Raw genomic sequence first — 24,106 nt, 5'->3', positions numbered from 1 at the left:
GAACCGACTCTGTCGTCAAGCAAATTCCCTTGAGATTGTTTATGAACCACATTTTCCCACTTTTCTGGCCTTTGGGGTAAGGTCTAGAAGGAGTAGAAAACGGACTCCGGCAGACAGAGTTTTGCCATCCGTCTCGCACCTAGTCAAGGTTTCTTTCACTTGAGGACCAAAGAGAGATGATCCATCAAACGGGGAATTAGTGAAAGACGTTTTAAAGGGTCCGCAAAATTGCATAGTCGCATCCAGGCATGCTGGCGTAAGGCGACACCTGTCCCTGCGGCTCTACCCGCTCCATCAGCCGCATATGAAAGGAGGCGCATGGAGGAGTTAGCTATCGAATTCAGGGTAGTCAGCTGGGTATTCATTTTGTCCTGAAAATCTGCAGCTGTAGGATCCTTCAACATCTCACTCGCTTCCTTGATCAAGTCTCTCTGGAGACGGGTGAAATGGCATAGGTAGTTCAGCGAACGCATTGCAAAGGTCGCTGACGAAAACATCCGCTTCCCATACCTGTCCATAGACCTAGATTCTTTGTTAGGGGGATGAACAGGCACTGAAGGATCAGCTAGTTCCTTCTTGGTGGCAGTAGCTACCACCATAGCATCCACAGAAACACCTTTGGTCAGAAATTGTTTGTCAGTTGGTGCTGTTATAAATTTAGAAGGTCTCCTGGGGGTAGGGTCCACTGAGTCAGGAGCCGTCCAGGCTTTCTTTGCCACCACCTGCATGAGGGGATCAAAGGGGGGGGACACCCAGGAGGTGGAAGGGCGAGAGCCAAACGCCTCAAGATACACAGATTCATCCTCCGAAGGGTTAAGGGCTGGCCAATTTCCCTCTGTTTCAGGATCTCTAGAATGTCCGCAAAGGAGACATCTTCAGAAGGGGAACGGGGGAACCCTCGGAATCCTCTAAATCTGTGTCAGAGGTGACAGACTCAGGTGAGTCTATGTGCTTCCTCTTACACTTTCTCTTCCTAGGGGGCTCCTCTGCCAATTCAGGGGAGGCCTCGGAAGAGGATGAGATCCCCACAGGGGATTCTTGAGGAGCTGGCTCTCTGCGGTCTGGGATGAGGGAGTGAGTAGACATAACCTGAGGCACCGAAGAGGGAGGGGCGGACGGAGCCGACTGTGGAGTTGAACAAGGTTCCAGCACACTCCACATGACCTCGAATGCACCCCTGTCAGGCAGAGCCAGAGGTCCCCGCTCCGAGAAGCTGAGAACCTCCCTCGGCACCGACAGAGATGGCTCGAGGCGATGTCGGAGCCGAACTCACCAGCGCCGAAGCACCGAGGGAGAGGGGGGGGTCGGACAAGGGTCCGATGCCACTCACCGCCTCGGAGCCGACGAGGGAAGTCCGGCGCCGAGATTCTTCAAAAGAAGAAATCGGAGCCGACGAAGGAGCTGAAGACAAATGTATCGGCTCCGACGCTAACACAGTCTCGGTTCCGAGACGCCCCGGCTCCGAGCTCAAAGGAGTCGGAGGAGGAATATTTAGGGGAATAGGTTGAGGCATCGACTGATGAGTCGGGCTCTGAAGCATTTGGGCCAGTGCGTCGGACTTTAGAAGTCGACTCACTACCCTCTGGAGGTCATGATCCGAGAGCCTCGATGACCTGGAGGAGTGAGATCTGTGGCTCCGTTCAGACAGCAAGGGAGACGCTGGAGCCGAATGAACGGAGCCAAGGGATGGTGACCTCGACCTCTTTCTAGATGTCGGCTCCGATGGTCTGATCGGAGCCGACCCAGGAATCTCCAATACCTCGGCTCCAGCGAGCCGAGGAACCACAGAAGCTGCAGTCAGGACTCATCGGCTCCAGCGGAGCCGAGGCAGTAGCAGACTTCGAAGCCTTAGGCCTCAACTCAGAAGCTGGAGTCGAGGTCTTAGAAGCCTTGGAAGGTTTTCCCGAGGTAACAGATAGGGAACCTTCAGGCTTAAGCAAACCCCTTAGTATGAGTTTGTTTTTCCTTTCCTGCAGGACTCTGGGGCTGAAGCCATGGCATACAGCACAAGAGTCCTGCAGGTGTAAAGGTCCCAGGCAGTACACACAAGAAGTGTGACCGTCTGTCAGAGACATTTTCTGACAGCACGAGTCACACTTCTTGAAGCCTGAGACCTTTGAATCCTTGGACATTTTCAAGGAACCGAAGTGTAACCACACACAAAAACACACACACACCGATTACACTGTCAGAAAAATTAGGTTAAATTACTTTAAATCAAAACTTCTGAAAAGTTAAGTTAAGTTAAGTTATAGGTATAAACCCCTACCAAAAACACATACACACACTGTAAGGGATGGAAGGGCCCGAAGGCCTAAGGAAAGAACTTATTAGTTCTTGAAGAAGGGGCTGAATAAGGGTAGAAAGGATAAAATATCCACTACACTAAAGGTAAAAAGGGAAAAACTAAGCTAAAGGAAGTTTAAACAGTTATTAGACTAATCTAATTAAAACTGACCTGGAGCCGGTAGAAAACACCTCGATCGCTGTAGCGGCAAACGAGATCTGAGGTAATTCACGCCTAGCATTGTGGGATATAGGGGCAGCCTCGAGCCGGTGGAACCAACTCTCGAGCTTTTAGAGTGGCCGAGTCGGAGCCGAGGTCGGCTCCTAACCCATCCAGCAAGAATGAAGGCGAGATAGACAACTTAACATCAGAGTTTTCCAAGAAAGAAGCTTGAGGGAGCGAGAGGCTGCGGGTTCAAAGGGAGGCAGAATCAATGACGTTAGAACCAAATTCAAATCCCATTGTGGGGGCGGATCCTTAACTGGAGGTCTAAGCAAAAAGATGCCCTTGAGAAAGGCTTCACACAATTTGTGGGACATAATATTTGCTTCTGAGAGCTCCACATGAAAATTAGCAATGGCCGCTAATTGTACCCTGATAGTGGCTGACGATGACCCTGAATGAAAGAGCTCCGCCAGAAAGTCTAGAACCTTATGAATGGGTGCATGGAAAGGATCTAAGGACCTAGCTTGTGCCCAGAGCAAAAAACGCTTCCATTTACTCGCATACGTCTTCCTAGTATTGGACTTATGGGAAGCCAGAATGATATCACGGACAGGAGGAGAAATAAGGGGAAGCCTGGCTATGGCTGGAAGTGGAGCAACCAAGCTGTGAGGTTGAGGGAATGAAGAGACTGATGCAGCTTGCCCGTTAGATGGGTTAACAGATCCGGAAGGGGTCCAGATGCCAAGGCTGTTCCAGTAGGTAACTGTGCAGGAACGGAAACCATACTTGTCGAGGCTAAAACGGAGCAATGAGGATCATTTTGGATCTCAATGCGGTTGCTTTCTGAATTAATTGCGGGATCAATGGTAAGGGAGGAAAGGCATATAGAAGACCCCGGGGCCAATCGTGAACAAGAGCGTCTCTGGGGGGATGGCCTGGTAGAGGAAAAAGTGTGAAGAAGTCGAGGCACTTGCTGTTTTGAGGAGTTGCGAAAAGATCGCAGCAAGGCTGGCCCCACTTCTGAAATATTCTGTCTGCTACCGCTTGATTTAGAGACCACTCATGAGGCATGAGGATAGTTCTGCTCAATCTGTCCGCTATGACGTTGGACTTCCCGGGGATGTGCGTTGCTATCAGAAACCGTTCAGAGGAAATCGCCCATTGCCAAAGTCTGAGTGCTTCTCGACATAGGGGGTAGGACTTTGTTCCGCCCTGCTTGTTTATGTACCACACCACAGACATATTGTCCATTTGAATTGCTATAGTCCCTGTGGGAAGAGAGCTCTGAAGGGCTTGCAACGTTAAAAGCACCGGCCTCATCTCCAGGACATTTATGTGCAGGTGGCATTCTAATTGTTGCCATGTGCCCTGGACCGTCCTGCCCTGATAGTGCCCCCCCACCCAATCAGGGAGGCATCCGTTGTCACCGTGGCAACTGGGGGGGGGGACAAAGGGTCTGCCCTGAAAAAGCTGAGGGGAAACCATCCACCAGGAGAGATGATTCTTGCATGATGGGGTTATCAAGATGTTGTGAGTCATTGGGAGCTGTTGAAAGGACCACTGAGAAAACAGCATCCACTGAAGGATCCTCATGTGGAAGCAGGCTAATGGGAGTAGAAGGATCGCTGCTGCCATGAGGCCTAACGCTTTCAATACTAGCTTGACTTGAACTCTGTTGGACTGAAACAGGGACTGAACATTCCGCCTTATGTCTGTCACTCTCTGAGGTGGTAATGTTGCAGACATTTCTGTGGTGTTTAACACGGCGCCTATAAAGTTTATACATTGACAAGGCGACAAGGAGGATTTTGCAAATTTTATAGAAATACCTAGATTGTTGCAAAGTTGAATAGTGTAATCCCTGGCCATTATAAGATGCTGCTTGGTGTTAGCGGAAATGAGCCAGTCGTCTAGATATGGAAACACCTGGAATCCTTTTTGTCTTAGGTGAGCCATGACCACTGCCAAGCATTTGGTGAACACCTGGGGGGCTGTGGTGAGACCAAAGGGCAGGGTTCTGAATTGATAATGACTGGCTCCCAGCCGGAAGCGGAGAAACCTCCTGGAGCACCTGTGTATCTTTATATGATAGTACGCGTCCTGGAGGTCTAATGAGCACATCCAGTTGTCTCTGCCCAAAAAGGGTAGAATGGACTGCAGTGTTACCATCCAAAATTTTGTCTTTTGTACAGAGTTGTTCAATCTGCTGAGGTCCAAAATGGGTCTCCAGTCTCCAGTCTTTTTTGGTACCAAAAAGAATCTGGAGTAGATTCCGGATCCTAGCTGATCTGCTGGGACTGCCTGGATGACTCTTTTTTTTAACAGCTTTTTTATTTCTAGCTGTGCCTGACCCCTTTGTGCGGGTGGTACGTCTGGTAGGGGTCTTGGCGGTTGTACCGGAGGGGAAGTGAAGGGAATTTTGTAACCCTCGGATATGATCTTCTGTACCCATGTGTCTTGGGATAGGGATTGCCAGGCTTCCGGGTACAGAGATAATCTTCCCCCGACTGCCTCCGAAGGCAGACAGTCGGGCAGCTTCTCAGGGATGCTGAAAGGGTTGGTCAGGGAAAAATTCCCTGGAACCCTGGTTCTGTGGACCCCCTCTACCCCTGGGGCGGCGTCTGTTATTGTTCCCCCCTCTGCCTCTGGAGGGAAATTCACCACGTGCGGCAGGCATGACTCCCTGTGGTTTGCGGAACCACATCTTTCCACACCTCTGTCCCTTAGGATAAGGTCTAGAAGGTGTGGAAAAATGGACTCCCACAGCAGAGAGAGTCTTACCATCTTGCTCGCATCTGGTGAGGGTATTCTTCACCTGAGGTCCAAACAATTCTGAACCATCAAAGGGGGTGTTGGTGAAGGACGCCTTGAAGGGATCGGCAAAGTTACAGAGTCGCATCCAAGTGTGACATCTCAACGCAGCACCTGTGCCTGCGGCCCTACTTGCTCCATCGGCTGCGTAGGAGATAAGCCGCATGGAGGAGTTAACAATGGAATTCAGGGTGGCCAGCTGGGAGTTCATCTTGTCCTGCTACCCCGCAGCAGAAGGATCCTGTACAGTTTCACCCAGTTCTTTGAGCAAGTCTCTCTGAAGGCGGGTGAAATGACAAATAGTTCAGTGATCGCATAGTAAAGGTCGCTGAAGCAAATGTCCGCTTGCCGTACCTGTCCATGGTCCTGGACTCTTTGTTAGGAGGATGAACAGGTACAGAAGGATCAGCCAATTCCTTCTTAGTGGCTGCTGCTACCACCATAGCATCAACTGAAACACCTTTGGTGAGAAAGGATTTGTCCTCTGGAGCAGAAATAAATTTAGAGGGCCTCCTAGGGGTAGGTTCCATTGAATCAGGAGCTGTCCACGCCTTTCTAGCCACTACCTCCATTAGTGGGTCGAAAGGGGGAGACACCCAGGAGGTGGAAGGGCAAGATCCAAAAGCGTCAAGGTAAACCTACTCGTCCTCGGAAGGTTTGAGAGTGAACCAATTTCCCCTCTGTTTCAGGATCTCTAGGATGTCGGAAAAAGAGACATCCTCAGAGGGGGATCTCGGGGAACCCTCTGACTCATCCAAGTCGGTGTCCGACGTGACAGACTCGGGGGAGTCTATGTGCTTCCTCTTGCACTTTCTTTTCCTAGGGGGTTCCCCTGAAGCTTCAGGGGAGGCCTCGGAAGAGGAGGAGACACCCAAAGTGGGTACCCTACGCTTTGGATCTCTGCTGTCAGATGCAGGAGGATGGCCAGAGACCGTAACAGGCACTGTAGAGGGAGGAGCTGCAGAACTTAACCTTGGAGTGGACACTGGGTCCAGCATGCTCCTCATCACCTCGAAGGCTCCCCTATCAGGTACCAAGGGCAGTCCCGGCTCCTAAGAGACCCAAACCGCTCCCGGCACCGACAGAGAAGGCTCCGAGAATGATGTCGGGGCCGAACTAACCAGAGCCGAAGCTCCAAGAGAGAGAGCGGGGTCGGACAAGGGTCTGATGCCACTTGCCCCCTCGGAGCCGACAATGGAGTCCCGGCGCCTGGACCTCTCCACGGACGGAACCAATGAAGAAGTCGGAGCCAACGACACCGGAGCCGAAGGTGGAAGTATCGGCTCCGACGTGGGCAAGGTTACGGTTCCGACAAACTCTGGCTCCAAACTCGAGAGGTGAATCGGAGGAGGAATCGATAGCGGTACCGAAGGAGCCACAGTCTGGTGAGACGGGCTTTGGAGCATTTGGGCTAGTGCCTGAGATTTTATGAGCCTACTGACCACCCTCTCAATATCGTGGTCGGAAAGCCTGGATGACCTAGATGAGTGAGTCCTATGACTCCGCTCTGATAGGAGAGGTGATCTCGGAGCCGATTGGACGGATTCTAGTGAGGGGGATCTAGAGTGCTTGCGTGCTGGGGTCGGCTCCGATGCAGGTTTCGGAACGGATACCACTTTGCCCGCCTCGGATCCGATTGGAACCGATGTCGGAGTCATCTCAATAACGCCAGCCCTCGACTCAGAAGCTGGAGCAGAGGGTTTGGCGGTTTTTTAAGACTTCCCCGAGCCAGACTTGGACGGGGAGTCATCGGGCTTTAATAAGCCCCTTAAGATGAGCTTATTACGACGCTCCTGCAGGACTCTTGAACTAAACCCGTGACAGACGGAACAAGAGTCCTGCAGGTGTAAAGGCCCTAAGCAGTAGACACAAGAAGTGTGACCGTCTGTCAGAGACATTTTCTGACAGCACGAGTCACACTTCTTGAATCCTGAGACCTTAGCGTCTCTGGACATAGTCCTAACAACAGCAAACACAGTAATCACAGTCAGTCCACACACACACTCAACTTAAAACTAGAAAAAAGTTAAGGGAACTGACTAAACACCACACACAGACACTGTAAGGGGTGGGGAAAAATAAGGTAAAGCCCGTAGGCCCAATGATAAAAATTAACTAAAGAAGGGAAGAAGGGCTACAAAAGGGCTGTAATGAATAAAACAATCGATAGGGACCTAACAAAGGAAATCTATCTGGAAAACTACCTGAAATATAGTACTATAGAAAAAATTCTCTTTACTGACCTGAGCCGGTAAAAAAAGGCAACCTCGCAGCGAAGCGGCAAACAAGATCTGGGGAGTTAGCGCATGGTATTGTGGGTTATAGGGCTGCCTCGAGCCGGTAAAAATAGTTCTCGAGCTATATTATAGGCCGAGTCGGAGCCGAGGATCGGCTCCGAACCCATCCAGCAAGAATGAAGGCGAGAATGACAACTTAACATTGATTTTTACTATACTATATACACATATTCAGAGTGAATATATACATTAAACTTTGGGTCTACAGAACTGTGTTAAACTCAGTCCACTGAATGTCAACTCAGCAGATCTAGGATTACCACCTGTCCCACTCTGTGGGGGACAGTCCCTCTCTGGGCAGTTGTGTCCTTACCAAAACTATTAAACATGTTAAATGTCCTGCGATTGTAGGACATAATCATGTCCCATATTTTATGTAATAGTTCCATAAAATAGTTAATTCTGTATCTAAACTACCTAAATGTTACAAGAAACAGAATAAGCAACTAAACCGCTAAAAGAATAAGCTGTCACGTAGGCATAAAAGTAAAGTACTCTCCTTTGTACTGACCGTGGGCAAGTGTCAGCCTGTAAAATCTGATGTGTGTCCCACTTTAGCTATCTGAAAAGGTGGCAACCCTAAGCAGATCAGGTTTTGCAAGTAATGCAATAAGGCATAATACATTAAAAGGAACACACCTCAGTGTGAGGATTTTACCAAATGAAAATGTTAAACCTTAGTAAATACACAATATATAGGATTTTTTTGTGTGTGTGTGGGGTGGGGGGTGCTCCTATAGTGTTGCACCATCTTAATTATAACAATTCTACACTCACAGAACTTTAGGGAAGAAGGAGTATTATACCCCCTCTTCCCTAAGATTGTGTAATCTCAGAGTTGGTGTAATTAAGTAAAGGGGTAAAAGGGAGAAGTCCCTCATGTATAAGGTGAAGGAGGCTTGACCCATATTTTACAAGCACACTTTACATTTGTTTGGCTACTGCAGCAAACAGTAATTCCTTGGACTTCGTGTTGAGCTTGTGTTAGATTTTTGCTCAGCATTACATCTAAATAAATAAGCAACTGAGCTCATAAATTTACTGCTGCAAACAGTAAGTTTTAAAGCGATGAAATGCTCTGGTCAAGAAGAAATATTTTAGTTTGTTTTTAAAAGCACATCAATTAGCAACAACTGAAAAGAGAGTTCCAAATAGCAAACATGACAGGAAAATCATGGAACTGAGTTGTAATAGGAGCACATTATACATTTTAGGTCCTTTTTGCACTGACTTGCAGCTTGTTGTTGCCTTACTAAATTATACCAATTGTAAGAAATCAGTAGTCAGTGCAAGAACAAACATTAAAATTATTATTTTTTCGACAGATATATATTTTTTAGATCATCAGCATATATTATTACATTGAAGAAATCTTCTCTATAAATAATAAGAAAAGCAGCGATTCAAAAATAGAACTCCTGGGGTACAGCCTGATGAAGTATGAACAAAATGGATGGCACACCTTACAATAATACCTTAAAGTAGCCATCAGTTAAACAGCCTGAAAAGCACTTTTTTATTACGCAAAGAACAACAGCTTCTCTAGTAAACGCTTATCACTCTAAAGAGTCAAAAACCTTTGTCAAGCTGGTAAACAAAGCACTTGCTTTCTAATCCAGAGCACAGTATCAGCAAGACAAATCACAAATTTTAAGGTATTGCAGCTTGTTTTGAAAACAAGCTTCTAGTGAGATTAAGAGCAGTATTTTAATAGCATCCAATTTTTGAGAACCAAGCATCCTTCTCTCTTAGAGCTGGGGATCACTTACTCACTTACTAGTTGTGTAAGAAATGCTGTTAGGAATACTTTTAAGAGCAGATTATCAGGTATTTCTCTGAATGCCCCCCCAAACACACACACACACACACACACACACACACACACACACACACACACACACACACACACACACTCTTACCAACAGAGCAGTAATGCATACAGTTGTTCAAAGTGGAAGAGAGATAAAAAGAGACAGAGGGAAAGAAAAGCTTAAGAAAAAGAATACAACATAAACACTTTTCCCTATTTAAAATACAGTGAAAATTTGTAAATGGTTAGGGAAAGGTCTTAGGAGGAGGTGGCTATTCAACTGTGAGTATATGAATTAATGTACTCCTCAGAGACTTACCCTGATATAGAACACAGTATTTGTCTAAACAGTCTAATATTGTTACAGTACCTCTAGACAATGTAAATAGTATTGTAAATGATATATACTTGCTATTATATGCTGTGTGTTGCACTGCATTTTTGATTACTATTACATGTGCTGGACACTTTGTATTACATAGTTTTAACTTAAGTATAAGCCTCTCAGTTCCACCCTTACAGAGGAGCATCGCGATGCCCAGTGGAACCATCCAGTCAACAAAGTGAATATCAATAAATACATGCCTCTTTAAAGACAGACATATCTTCAGCTTCCCTTCCAGAAACTAATTTATGTTAAAAGATTTTTTCTCACAGCAGAAAGAAAATACCCATGTGCTGATGTTCAGTGAAAACATCTCATACTCAGCAGTCTTTGTCAGCTCAGCTCTGTAAAACAGAAGTCAGGTCCATTTATTGAAATTGATGGAAACATTAAGTGCTTCACTTCCTACCTTGTGGCGCGCATGCGTATATACACACACACACACACACACACACACACACACACACACACACACACTGCATGGCAAAGTGAAGTATGAGCCACCTAAACAAGGGCTATTGCTAACGTATTCAATTAACAGATATATAAACACAAAACAACATACAGTCTTAACACTGGTTTGAAGGCTTACAACACTAGTTACCTTATCTTACTATGTGTTTGTAATCCTAGACATCAACATATTTTTCAGAGTTCATTCCTTGAAAGACAGTGGCCGAATCCTAACTGCAAACCTTCCACCTTATTTTTACTATTTAGTTTACCTGTGTATCATTCATCCTCTCCAAGTTAAACGGCAAGATGCAAGTATGTTGTGTATCTCTGAAAGGGATGCATCTGTAAATAAGGCTCACTTCAGTGTAGATGAATGCAACCTCATTTATTTAAGTGCTGCAGACTGAATCAAACGACTTCTTAGTGCACAGTCTCCACTGGAAAATAGAGATGGAAATACCCAGGTCCTGGTACACATAATTGGAACTGCCATGCTGGCACTTCCAAATAAGGAAGAATGGTATGGGCATGTGCATCACCACTCTGCACATTTTCAGAATTAATTTGCAACCAGTATTTAGCAGATGGATGTGCTGAGCCCTGCTAAGGATTAAAAACTGACAGTGGAGTGGGGTGGGGAAAAAAAGTCTGTTGGAGGTACTAAATTAGAAAATACTGCATGACCATGGCTGCTTACTGCTACAGATTCAAGGCTGTGTGGAAGCAGCATAACTGTGAGTTAAGCCAAAAATGCGAACAATGTGCTGATTCTGCAGTAAAATGGGAGGCATGCCTCATTTGGAAGTAAAGCTTTAGAATTTTAAGGTTAGAGATACAGTTTTAGAGCTAGGTTTAGGAATGAAGTTTTTGAGCTAGGAATACAGGTTTGGGGTAAGGGTTAGAATTTGACAGGAAACAAGTTTTAGGATTAGGGTTAGAGTTTTAGGGTTTAGGGATACAGTTTGAGGGATAAGCCTAAAGTTTCAGGATTAGTATTCGGTATCAAGTTTTCTGACAGGGATAGTTTTGGATTACGGTTAATGACATATGTTTAGGGTGAGAGACAGAGTTTTACCTTTATAGTTAGGTTATTACATTTAAATTGCATTGGTTACTGATGGCAGTCAGGTGTAACTCACACTCAAATTCCAGAATATAAGATAATGCATAAGAGTTACACATAAGAGCTGTAAGTAATCAATGTCTAGCAGACTACCTAATATAGTTATGTGTTGGTATGTATGGATATAAAACCCCACAGCAGCTATATTACCCCATAGACAGCCTAAGATGAAATAAAAGAAGAACTCATCCTACAAGAAATAAGAACGGCACTAAGGAATATTAAGTCAGGGAAAGCAGCAGGCTTAGATGAGATCATAGCAGGTATGATCAAGATGTTGGGTGAGTTAGGGAAGGAATGGCTCCTGAGAATACTCACAGCAGTATGGAGAAAAAGGCATATCCCAGATTACAGGAGAATTAAGTAGTGTAGTTCCAGTACACAAGAACAAAGAGGATATTGACACTTGTAGAAAGTATAGTGGCATCATTCTCCTGTCACACTACATGAAAGCGCTGGAGAGGGTGAATGATTCACGGATACACTAAATAGTTGAAGTAAGATGGAAGATTAGCAGTTAGGATTCAGATCAGGAGGTAGCACAACCAACCAGATGTTTTCAGTGAGACAGATAGTGGAGAAGAAGCTAAAAATAAGGAAAGAATCAAACGGCCATTTCTAGAGTTTGAGAAAGCATATGACAAGGCCTCAGGAAGCTGATTTAGGCAGCCCTGAGATGTTTCAAAGTCCTCAAAACTTTGACAGAATTAGTACAGGCTATATACAAGGACACAATGACTGAAGAACAGTGTTTGGACTCAGACAGGGTTCCCAGTGGGAGTGGGTTTGCACAGGGAGTCAGGGCTGAGCACACTGCCGTTCATACTGGTGATGGACTACATTAGTACACAGGATGGAGGGGAAAGATCAACAAAGCTGCTATATGCAGACAATGGCATTGTAAGCAGAATCTGAAAAGGAACTTCAACAAATGATAAGGGAATGAAATGTAAAACTGATGGCACATGGGATGAACCAGAACACAGACAAGAAATATGTCATTTCAGTGAGTGGGGAAATCAGAAGAAAGAAAACCAAGACAGAAGGGAAAAAAGTGAAACATATTAAGAGCTTCGTATGACTGGGAGGAGTTGTTAAGGAGAAAGAAAGTCTGAATGAGGAGATCAAAGCTAGAATCAGAGAAACTGCAAGTGACTGCCACAGAGTGTCAGGGGATGTGTGGGGCAGAAGGTCAAAAACTGGGGAGTGACCAGTACTTCTGCATGGTACAGAAACTTGGACAGTAAAGACAAAGCAGATGAGGAAGTTAGAGGTAATGGAGATAAAGTGTCTGATATGGGTGATAGGATGCATTCTGTGGGAATGACAAAGAGATGGCAACGTCAAAGCAGAAGCCAAAGTAGCTCCAGTTGCAAGACACTGTCAAAGAAAGCAAACTGCAGTGGTCCAGGCACATGTGCAGGAATGCAGAAAATGATTTGGTGCAGATGACTTGGGAGAGACAGGAAGAAGGGAAGAAGAAACAAGGATGTCCAGCAAAGAGATGGATGGATTGTGTGTGAGAAGAACTATAACAGTCAGGCATGACTGTCAAAGAAGGGAGGAGAGAGGCATTGAATTGACAGAGATGGTGACAGTTGACATGACATTTTCACCCTAGGCAGAGAAGGGGAAAAAGGGGGTTGTGATGACAGACACACACACACACACACACACACACACACACACACACACACACACACACCTCTTTCTCTATATACATTTATTCATCTATATATCTATATATCTATATATATATATATCTATATATATATATATATATATATATATATATAAAAATGTGTGTCTATATATATATATATATATATATATATATATATATATATATATATATATATCTATATATCTATATATGTATATATGGGTCCCCTACAGAAGACCGACAGCTCACAACATGGACACCCACATCACTGACACCAAAAGCCTGACATGAGAAATACCAACAACAGCGCTACTGCAGAAAAAAGGAAAATAACATTTCCTTTTTTCTGCTAGTAGGGGGGCTAGGCACCCCCCTGCCCCCTGTGCCCCCACCCCCCATAACTTTAATATACCAACTCAGAGATAGCACTACAGTGCAGGAATGGAAATATTTCCATTCCGCACTATGGAGACTTACCGTTTCCCCATTGTCGGTATTTCATGTGTCGAGCTTTTGGTGTCAGCAATGTGGGTGTTGGTGTTGTGAGCTGTCGGTCTTCTGTAGGGGACCTATATATATATATATATATATATATATATATATATATATATATATATATATATACACACACAAACACACACACACACACACATATATATATATATATATATATATATATATATATATATATATATATATATATATATATCTATATATCTATATAAAACCTGTTTTATTTGAGTAGGACAATTCATAGGTTTCTAGGTTCATAGGTAGGTACTAGACTATCGGCCCTAGGGCCTACGCAAGCCTAGCCAACAAGGTTCTCTGGCTTACGCCACCCAATAAAGTTATTTTCCTGTGCCACTGTCGAGCAGAGACACAGAAGTGATCCCTGGGGTGTATTTCCTATTTCCCATCCACTCATCAAGATTTTTCTTGAAGAGTGCTAATGAAGAACTTTGCTTGACATAGATGGGTAGCCTGTTCCAGAGTATGGGAAGTCTCTGGGATAGGAATCTATCCCTCCAGCATGGCCTGTTTATTGTGGTGACAAGGTTTAGGTCCCTAGAGCGTGTAGCTCAGAGGGATTGGGATTTCTTTAGGTGTAGCATGTCCAACAGCTCTGGGTTTGACATAGCTTTATATGTTAGGCAGAGATCACCTCTGAGTAGGCGATATGCTACGGAGTAAAGCTGGAGTTTTTTGAGGCGGTCAGTGTAGGGCATTTGTTTGAGTCCAGTAATCCTCCTTGTGAGGTACCTCTGTGGCCCCTCCAGCTGCTGCAGATGTCTTGTGAGGTACATTCCAAAAGAGGCGTTGTACTCTATAGTGGGTCTAATGAGTGTCGAGTAGAGGGGAACGATGACCTCTTTTTTCCTGGATGAGAACCCTTTTATGATGAGGTGTGCCACGTAGAAGGACTTCTTGACTACTGTGGCAATGTGACTATCAAAGGAGAGACTACTGTCCACCTGGGTCCCAAGGTCTCTTATCACGCATTCGGTGTTAAGTAGATTGCTGCCTATGTGGTAGTTCATGGGTACAGAGTTTTTACCAAAGGGGATGACACTGCACTTTTTGGCATTGAGCTTGAGGCCATGGCTCTGACACCAGGCATCTGTCTCAGAGAGGCCCTTCTGTAGGATGTTCACATCATCTGGGGACTTGACTATGGTCTTAGTTTGCAGTCATCTGCGAACTTCGTCAGCCACAGGCCTTCCGTGTTAGCCTGTACTTCAGAGAAGTAGATACCAAACAGGAGTGGTCCCAGGATGGAACCCTGTGGTACTCCACTTGTCACTGGTTTGAGGTCAGATTTTGAGTCTGCAACTTTTACAGTGTGGGTTCTGTCAGTGAGCCAGTTAGCAACCCATCTTGTGACGTAGGGATTTATGCCTAGTTTATTGAGTTTAGCTATAATTCCAGAATGGGGGATGGTGTCGAAAGCCTTGGCGAGGTCAAGATAGGCTGTGTGAACCACCTTACCCTTATCTATGGCTTTGGTGACTGCCTCAAAGAAGTCGATCAGGTTCAGGAGGCATGATCTGCCTTTTACAAACCCGAACTGGGTGGGATCCAGAGTTTGGAGGTTACTAATGTCTTTGTTTATGAGTTCCATGATGATATGTTCCATGGCTTTGCAGACCAGGCTCGTCAGGCTAATAGGTCTATAGTTCCCGGGATCAGTGGTGGCTCCCCCTTTGTGGAGTGGGATAACTGTTGCTGTGCGCCATTCAGTGGGCACAAAGCCTGATGCGAGGCTATTATTGAACATGGTGCTTAAGTGGGGAGCCAGTTCATTCTGAAGTTCGTGTAAAACGCAGCCTGGGATGTTGTCCGGTCCCATGGATGCTGTGTTTTTGGCTTTAGAGAGTGCAGCTTTCACCTGCGTAGTTGTGATTATAGGGACTCTGCATTCTTCCTGTATAGATATGGGCCCTTTAGGGGGTGAGGGGGTAAAGTTAGCACTGAACCCATCTGCCAGGATGTTGGCAATATCAGTTGGTTCTGTAATTTTCGTGCCTTTGTGCTGTAACTCAGAGCAGATCTGGGTGTTTCCATTGAAATTCTTGACATAGCTATAGAATGCTTTGTGGTTGTCCTTGGAATTAGTGGTGATTTTATTTTCGTAGCTAGCTATGGAGGATCTTATAAGGGATCTCAGCTTCTTACAGAGGCTGACCAGGGAGCTCCTCCACTCATGGGATTTTACTCTCTTTTGCAACAGTTTCTTCCTTCTGTTGTACAGTTTGTTTATGGCAAGGGACCACCAGATTGACTTCCTTTTTTTGGAGGATAGTTTGTTTATGGCAGGAGACCACCAGATTGGCTTCATTTTTTTGGAGGATAGCATATTGGTTCTGTTTGGGATAGCACGATCCATGCACTCATGCAAGTGCTTATAGACTGCATTTGTGTAGGATTCAGCAGTTGTAACTGTATTGTCCATCTGCATGGGTGTCATGAAGTTCACTACTTCTGTCTTAAGAAGCATGAAGTTGGCTTTGGAGAAATTTTTTACTGTGGTTTCCTTAATGGGGTGGTGGGGGTGGGATGTGGACATCAAGGGTGATTAGCTTATGGTCGAATCGGACCAACGAGGAGTTGACTTCAGGTGTGGAACACCGGTCACTCATGTTGGTAATGACTACGTCTAGGATATTGTTACCCCTGGTGGGGGTGTGGATAAGTTGATCTAGGGCATTGGAGTTTATGAATTCCAGAAAGCGTTGCGCTAATGAGTTGGTACATAAGTAGTTTTCTCAGTTAATGGTGGGGTAGTTGAAGTCGCCCATTATTAGGGTGTTTGGTTGAACCCTAATATTTTCCAGTACATCAAGAAAAGAAGAGTGGGAATCCTGGGGCATGGTGGGGGATCTGTAGCAAGCTACAATTTGGATTGCAGTTTGGCAAAGAGTTAGTTGCACTTGGATAACCTCGGATGCATTATGCTGAGCAACTAGCCTGGAGGTGTGGATATCCTTAATGAATATGGACACACCCCCACCTTTGGTGTTTCGGTCCAGGTTACATGGCCGAAAAGTGTGGTATGAGTTATAGCATGGTAGTGCAGGGGTGCTCTCTGGAGCCTTGAACCAGGTCTCAGTCACTGCACAGATATCGATGTTCTCCATTTTAAGGAGTGCCTCGAGTGAGTGCATTTTGAAATTTAGACTTCTAGCATTGAGTAGCATTACCCTCAGTTTTTGCTTGCCTGTTCCTGTTATGGTAGTGAATTTGTTACTTGAACCCTGCCTAAAAAAGGCACTATAGGGGCAGCAAGAACCTTAGCCAGTATCCAGAATCCCAGGGGCGACAGGTGCAGGCCATCTGTGGCAAAGCATCGTGGTCTGTCGACCATGTCATCCCAAGCAGACAGATACTGGATCCCCTTAGAATGACACCAGAAGCTTAGCCAATTGTTGAAGTCAATCATTTTGTCCTTGTTCTGCGATTGCAGAATGCTACTCAGGGCTAGGGTCATACCTGACTGGGCTACAAGATCGCAGAGCTCTTCCATGTCTCTTTTCATGTAGTCCACGGAGGTACTTCTCAGGTCATTCACACCAACATGGACAATGACAGAGTCATACTTGTAGTTGTTGTGGAGTGACCTGAGTGCGTGGTTTATGTGGCGGATCCTGGCATCCGACAGGCAGCTGACAGTAACCTTCTCCTTGTTTAGCCTGGTGAGTGGGACATCAGTGTGCCTGACTATAGAGTCACCTATGACTAGTGTGTTAGGTATGTTGTTTTGCCTTATTGGCTGTGTTTGAGTGGCACACTGAGTCTGTGGGCTATGTGTCATTTGGGTTGTTTTGGGGAATGGAGGTTGCTTGTGTTTCTGCTTTGGAGGTCTCTGTTGCTTAGGCAGATTATTATTGAGAGCCTCCGTGAATGTTTTTGAGTTTCTATGTGTGGATTTTGGTGGTGTAGACGTAGTGAGACTATGTGATGAGTGTGGTGTGGTGCAAATGTTTACCTTCTCCTCATGACTGTCAGGTTGAGTCTTGGTTGGAGAGAGCTTTACCTCCAGTTTGGCTAGATAAGTGCATCTCTCACAGGTTGTAGTGTTGGGTGGTAGGAAGAGAGGGTTGTCTGTGTACATGAGGCAATTTCTACATTGCCTCAAGATGCCCAGATTCATCAGATAGACAGGGGAGAACACTGGGAGCTGACCCTTGGACATGCCTGAATAAAAAACTATTTTCCTCTAGATAAGTGAGGAAAGTGAGTACAAGAGCTTTTTTTCTCAACGCCAGTGAGAAAAGTAAGTGCAAAAACTGTTTTCCTCTAGGTAATGAGGAAGATTGAGTGCTATAGTAATTAGTAGCTTATTTAGTGCTTACAAGTTCTGAACAATTGCTGAGTATGAATAAGCAAATTTAAGTGCTAAAACTAAGAATCTATTTCTGCACTAGACGAGTTACAGAAACAAGTGCAAATGCAGGCTTTCAAATCAGAAAGTTGAGAGAGATGGAAGATTGCCCACATGGCCAATAACTACAAATTCTGGGCCAGAACCACTCCTTATGTGGTAGACAGGTTACCTAATGCTTACCACTCCCACTGATAAGCTAGAAGGCTTCCCTCCAACACAGAAAGGCTTGGGGGGCTCAGAAGCTTACAAACAGTCCTGGATACATCAAATCTGTATCTGGAACACTACTTACAGGAAAGATAGGAAACAGGCTTACAGTTTTTTTTTTTACAGAAAAGTAGCAAAAACAGTAGTAAAAACAATTCACATGCAGCGCAAGCTAGCACACGAGTATGTAGCAATATTAGACCACACACAGTTTGAAAAATGCAATTAAATTAAAAAGGACTAAAAGCAAGTGCAGAAAGGGTTTATTAGGTAGAATGCGGTAAAGAGATGAGACTGGGGGAGTGTCCTCGATCAAATCTACAGTGGGGCGGGCACTGCAAAAGCCACCAAATTTAACTACAAACCAAAAACAGGAAGGGGGGGTGGGGAAGACAGTTTCAGCAGAGATTTGAGCAACCAGTAACAGTATAAACTATAAAACCAAAAAATATATACTCAGCTCTGTATATTTGCAGATCAGTATCTAATCAACAATTAAACTCTATAATAAAGAAAAATATACTCAGCTCTGTATATTTGCAGATAATCTTGTAAAGCTGTCTCTCAGAACACAGGTTCCAATTTAAATGCAGGCTGTAGCTTGAGTTATTTGCTCCTAATATCTCTGTTCCTTTGCCAGGTTTCTCCAGTAAATTCCAGCCCCCTTTCGCCCATTTTTGGTACCTCTACCTGCAGTTATCTTTAATGGCAAAAATTCCTTTCACCATTCTTGCATTGGCTTAGTTCTTAGAATATTTTCTACTTTATGAATATAACATTCTGTATGGATATTATTCTCCTCGAGGATCTACATCCAAAATCCCACTCTGTATTTGTTGAACTTCTCCTTGCTTCAACATCATCCCTTTCCACTTTGAATTACAACCTTCTGCTTGTGTTATGTATGTGAGCCTCAAATGCACAGCTCTAAAATATCCCTTCAAATCAGATAAACTTAAACAACATTGTTCTATTGGAAGGATCAAGTTATCCCCACTTAAATTCCCTCAGTTCTCTACGGCCACAACTCCCCGAGTTGATAAAAGTATGCCTGACACAAATACAAAACTAAAGGTAGTGAAAACAAAGATATCATATACTATGGTGAAAAATTAGATAAGGAGGTTTCATTGACTAAGCTTTAAGTTCTGGCAGTCGCCTGGCATAAATAACTGCAACCAAGAAAAGGATCTTCTAAGGCAGAAACTTTCAATTCACTATGGTTGCAGGTTCAGTAAGTCTGCTAGTATGTTGGATCTGCCCAGGATATGCTCTGCAAGTGTTGCAAAGACATCACCCACTGCCATACTGTCTTGATCTCCTGAAAAAGGGCAAGACCAAGTTTCACCTTGCTTGTTGAGATGCCAGACAGCCATATTGTCCGTCTAGATAGACATAACACTTTGATGAGAGTCATGAAAAGTCTGCAATGCCAGGATGACTGCTCTCATCTCCAAAGCACTGATGTGTAAGCTGGCCTTTGAATGGGACCAGGTACCCTGAACTCTACATTTTTATAGCACTACACTGTTTATTATACTTCAAGTATTTTTCATCATGTTTTTGCCCTACTATAAATGCACTATTAACTTTGGCACCTGTGCTTGCATTGCCCATCCACATTTAGATATTCTACACACTTAATTTTGATATACCGTACTGTGTTGTAAAATACACTGTACAGAGTCCTACAGTACACCCTGCTACTTTATTAAGCCAAACCCATACTTTCTACAGGCTCTTGTGCTCTAACTCACCTTTTATCCTGTGGAGCTGCACTAATATTTTACTGTGCAGCAAGAATACCAGTTCTCTGTCAACATGGGACCAACATGCAGTCTGCCTTCACATCAGTTGTTGCCAACCTGATACTATTAGGCTCCTTAAGGTAGTGTTGCAGCTGCCTCAAGATCCATCACAACCCCCTACCACCAATACAGAATCCAACTGCAGGAGTTTTAAGTACCTACTCCAATTAGAAGCAGCCACCCCTCCTACCATGGTTGACAATTCTCAATCCACACCACAGTGATCACAATAATCCTTCTTATGCAGAGGTACTGAAAACATCTCACTCCAAGCCAAGGCAGTGTACCAGTAGATCCATTCCTAAGAAACATTTGTATTTTACCCACTAAATACACAGACACATTTCTCCCCTAACAAAAGATGACAGAGCTGCACTCCACCCATAAGGGAACAGAGCATACTGCCACATTTCTAAGTTTTGTAGATATAGGTGTACACAATGTCCCACTTACAAGACTGAACAAGTATGACGTGACAGCCTTTCAGAAGCAATAATTTTTATTGCCACTACAGCCCTCACAGCCATTCACCCCTAGTAAACATATGACTTAGCCAAAGCTAATGTAGCTGTGAATGATCTCACACATGCCATCCAAGGGGAGATCAATGCATACTGCTGAGATCTCAATGTATGCGACTGAGGCCGAAAAGCAGATAGTTTTGATCAGCACCTTTGCATCACCATGAATGATAAAGTAGAAAAAGAAAACCAACAGTTGACTTCTTATGCGGTGTCAATCAAAAAGGGATCTAATATGCGTTAGTGTGGACAGCAATGTTGGATAGTTATCTGTAGTGAAGGTGATGAGACCATCACGTTTCACCTCAAGGCTTCTTCATACTGGCAAAGAGGCTTTCTACCCCTCTGATGCCATTTTCACGCAGATCTGACTCTTGGACCTTCCAAGCCTAGCAAATCTAAATCTGGCTTGTATAAATTTGGTACTGCTCAACAGTAGAAATCAGAACAAAATGCCTGACCTTGAGAAATTCATAACTCAAGCACACATACCCACGTTGCTACTGAAACTTACTTCCGGGGTAACAGCATTCTCTAGGTTCAACACCTCGCACAATTTCAGATCCTCTGACAAGGGGTGTATCCATAGCCATCTACAGTCCTACAACCTTGAGGCAATTTCAACAAGATAATGAACTCCTAGAGAGCCTAGTGTCAACAGACAAGACAGATTTTCATATCACTGACAATTAAAGAGCCCTTTCTGTCCCCCCACATCCCATAACACCTACCTTCAAGTCCCAAACGACTAAACCAAACACTAACCTACTGGTATTTCAGCTACCATCCATACACCACAAAAATAAATAAATAAATAAAAAATTCCAAAATAGTTCCTAAACCTTACTAACTCCTGCACCCTTGTGGCAGACGTGTTCAGCTCAGGACCCAGCTGAGTTGAGGATTGCTGGAAAAAGGCTCAGTTTTGGGTTTTCCTATTGGTTAATGGGTGTTAAAACTGTTGCACTTTCCTTGTGTTTAAGCTCCACGTTTGGGCACAAATGGACACTGCACTACGGAGTTTAACGTTGCCGTATACAGACACAAATGCTTAGAAAATATTTTCCCTTGATATCTGCTAGAGAACACTCCATAACTCCACTGCCTCTCTGTATGGAATGCAGTTGCACATTGCTACCTAGCGAGCAACTCAGCTGCGCATTCTGAGGCAATGACACAGTCTTCCACCCTTAGCCCTCCACAGAACAACCACCTTTGTTAGGCAAACCCTGATCCATCTAGCCCATCCCCACTAGTTACTACAATATATGCCTGCCATAATGGGTGGACAGCTTCCCACCATTTCTCCAGCCAACCTGTGACATGGTCTTCCTGAGGCAATGTAGTAATTGCCTTATGTACACTGACGACCACTTGCTCCTAAACCAAGCACAGCATGTGAGAGATGTAACTATACCATGAAATTAGAATCGGTCCTCTCACATAATATACAAGACATACTGTCAGCACACACGATTCCCCTCTCACACAAGATAAGGTCAAGAAGCATAAACCCACATACATGGAGGTACTCACCAAGAGATTACCAAATGACCAGAGACCTCTTAAGCATAAACATACACAAACTGGTACATGCACAGAATCCACAACACACAAATCAGTATCTCAACAATTAAACCCCCAAGGCAAAACACTTCAAAACCTAATGTTCTGGTCAAAGGGGACTAAATAGTGAGACACACACAGATGTCCCCCTCACCAGGTTGAAGAAAATGGTTATGGTTGGCTGCCTGTCAGGTACCAGGATCTGTGAAATCATGCACACACATAAGTTGCTCAGCAACAAGTACTGTTATGACTCTGTCATAGCACACGTTGGTGTGAATGACTTCAAACACCTCTCTGGATTATATAAAGATTCAATTAACTATAGGTAAAACACTCCTCCATATCATCGCTATCTATACGTCCCCTACCATGAATCAGGTGAAGCAAACCACCTACCTGGACTTGCTGGAGTCGCTTAGTATACAGCAACACCTTGGTCATGGGAGATTTCAACTACCCTTCCATCAAGTGGGCAACATACATGAGCACAACACAATCGCTACGAGGTTCCTGAACTTTGTTATTTCAAATTTATTTTTTATTTATTTTACATTTGTTAACCGGGCTAGTCTAGCTGGATACATGTCCATTTTCAGTAGAGGCCCGGGGAGAAAAGCTCCAAGAAAGACATAAAAAGAGATATAAAAGTCATAATAGATCCAATTAAAAAAAAATACAAAAAGTCATAACAGATCAAATTAGAAGATACAATTGTAAAAAAGCATAAATTTTTTTTTGTATTCAAATGCAATAGTCAGTGAGGATAACATTAGCAGTATGCATCAATGGGTGATGTACAAGAGATGGTCAATATGCAGTATATACATAAATTTTATTAGCAATGTTATGGTATTTTGTTGCTCTAGGGTAGTATTATGAGTTTCAAAGTAATTATTAGTTTAAAAGGAAGGACGTTAGTCAGGGTTAGTACAGGTGCATAGCCAGTGTGTCTTAAGAAATAGCTTTAGTTTCTTCTTAAAGAGTGAAAGAGAAATTTGAGTTGTAAGTTCAGTAGGTAGTAAATTCCATAGTTTTCCTAGAGAGTTAGAGTACAGGGAGTCACCTGATGCGTTATTGGATCTAGAAGTGTTGATCAGCAGTTTGTTTGAGAAGCGTAAGTTCTTGAGGTTTTTGTAAGGTGTAATGATGGTAGAGAGTATTGGAGTGTTGTTGGGTTGATGCAGGGTCTTATAGACAATGGCAAGCTGGAGAAATTGAATATGGTTAAGAAATTCTAGCCAGTCTAGTTGTTTTAGGTTTAGACAGTGATGAGTTCTGAAGGGAGAGCCTGTTGCAAATCTAGCAATATTATTATAGGATGTTGCCAGTTTGTTGAGATTATTTTTTGAAAGGTTAGTATATATAGGGGAAGCATAGAGTAGAGTTGAGATTAAGTGGGTTCTGGCTATAGTGGTCCTAGCCACTGGTGTAAGAAAGGGCTTGATTCTATAAAGGGATCCCAGTTTTTTGTTCACTGATTTTATTGTGCTGTTTATAGGACTATCAAAGTTGAGGTTGTTGTCTATTGTTATTCCTAGGAGTTTAGTGGTTGTGTCGGGGGAAATAACAGTGCCATCATTAGATGTGAGTGTGAGATGAATAGGGGTGGAGTTTCAGGTTGGTGTAAAGAGTAGCAATTTAGTTTTTTTTGGGTTAAGGAGGAGGCATCGGTTTGAGAACCATTGTTCTACAGTGTTGAAAGCTTTTTGGGTAAGAGATTTAAGTTCAGTTTGAGAGGTGGCTGTACAGATAATAGTAGAGTCATCTGCATATTGAATGCAGATGGTATGTGGGATTGCTGATTGAAGGTGATTAATATAGATGGAAAATAGGAGTTGGTCTAAAATGGAGCCCTGTGGAACACCGAGGGAAATAGGAAGGTTATTAGAGAGTTTGTTTTGCCAGAGTACAGCCTGTTGCCGGTTTTCAAGGTAAGATTTGAACCAATTTATGGCTAGGGGATTAAGTGAAAGGGATTTCAGAATGTGTAGTAGGAGTTGGTGATTAACCATATCAAAGGCTTTAGATAAATCAATAAAGACTGCAGAGGAAAGAATATTATTGTTACGTTTTTTGTTGATGCCGTCTGTGAAGGATAGTAGGGCAGTGGTAGTACTGT

This window comes from Protopterus annectens, chromosome 9.part0, assembly GCF_019279795.1.
Source record: "Protopterus annectens isolate FY-2018-M chromosome 9.part0, PAN1.0, whole genome shotgun sequence".
In the NCBI taxonomy this organism is placed as follows: Eukaryota; Metazoa; Chordata; order Ceratodontiformes; family Protopteridae; genus Protopterus; species Protopterus annectens.
Note: the sequence above shows the minus strand (reverse complement) of the source record.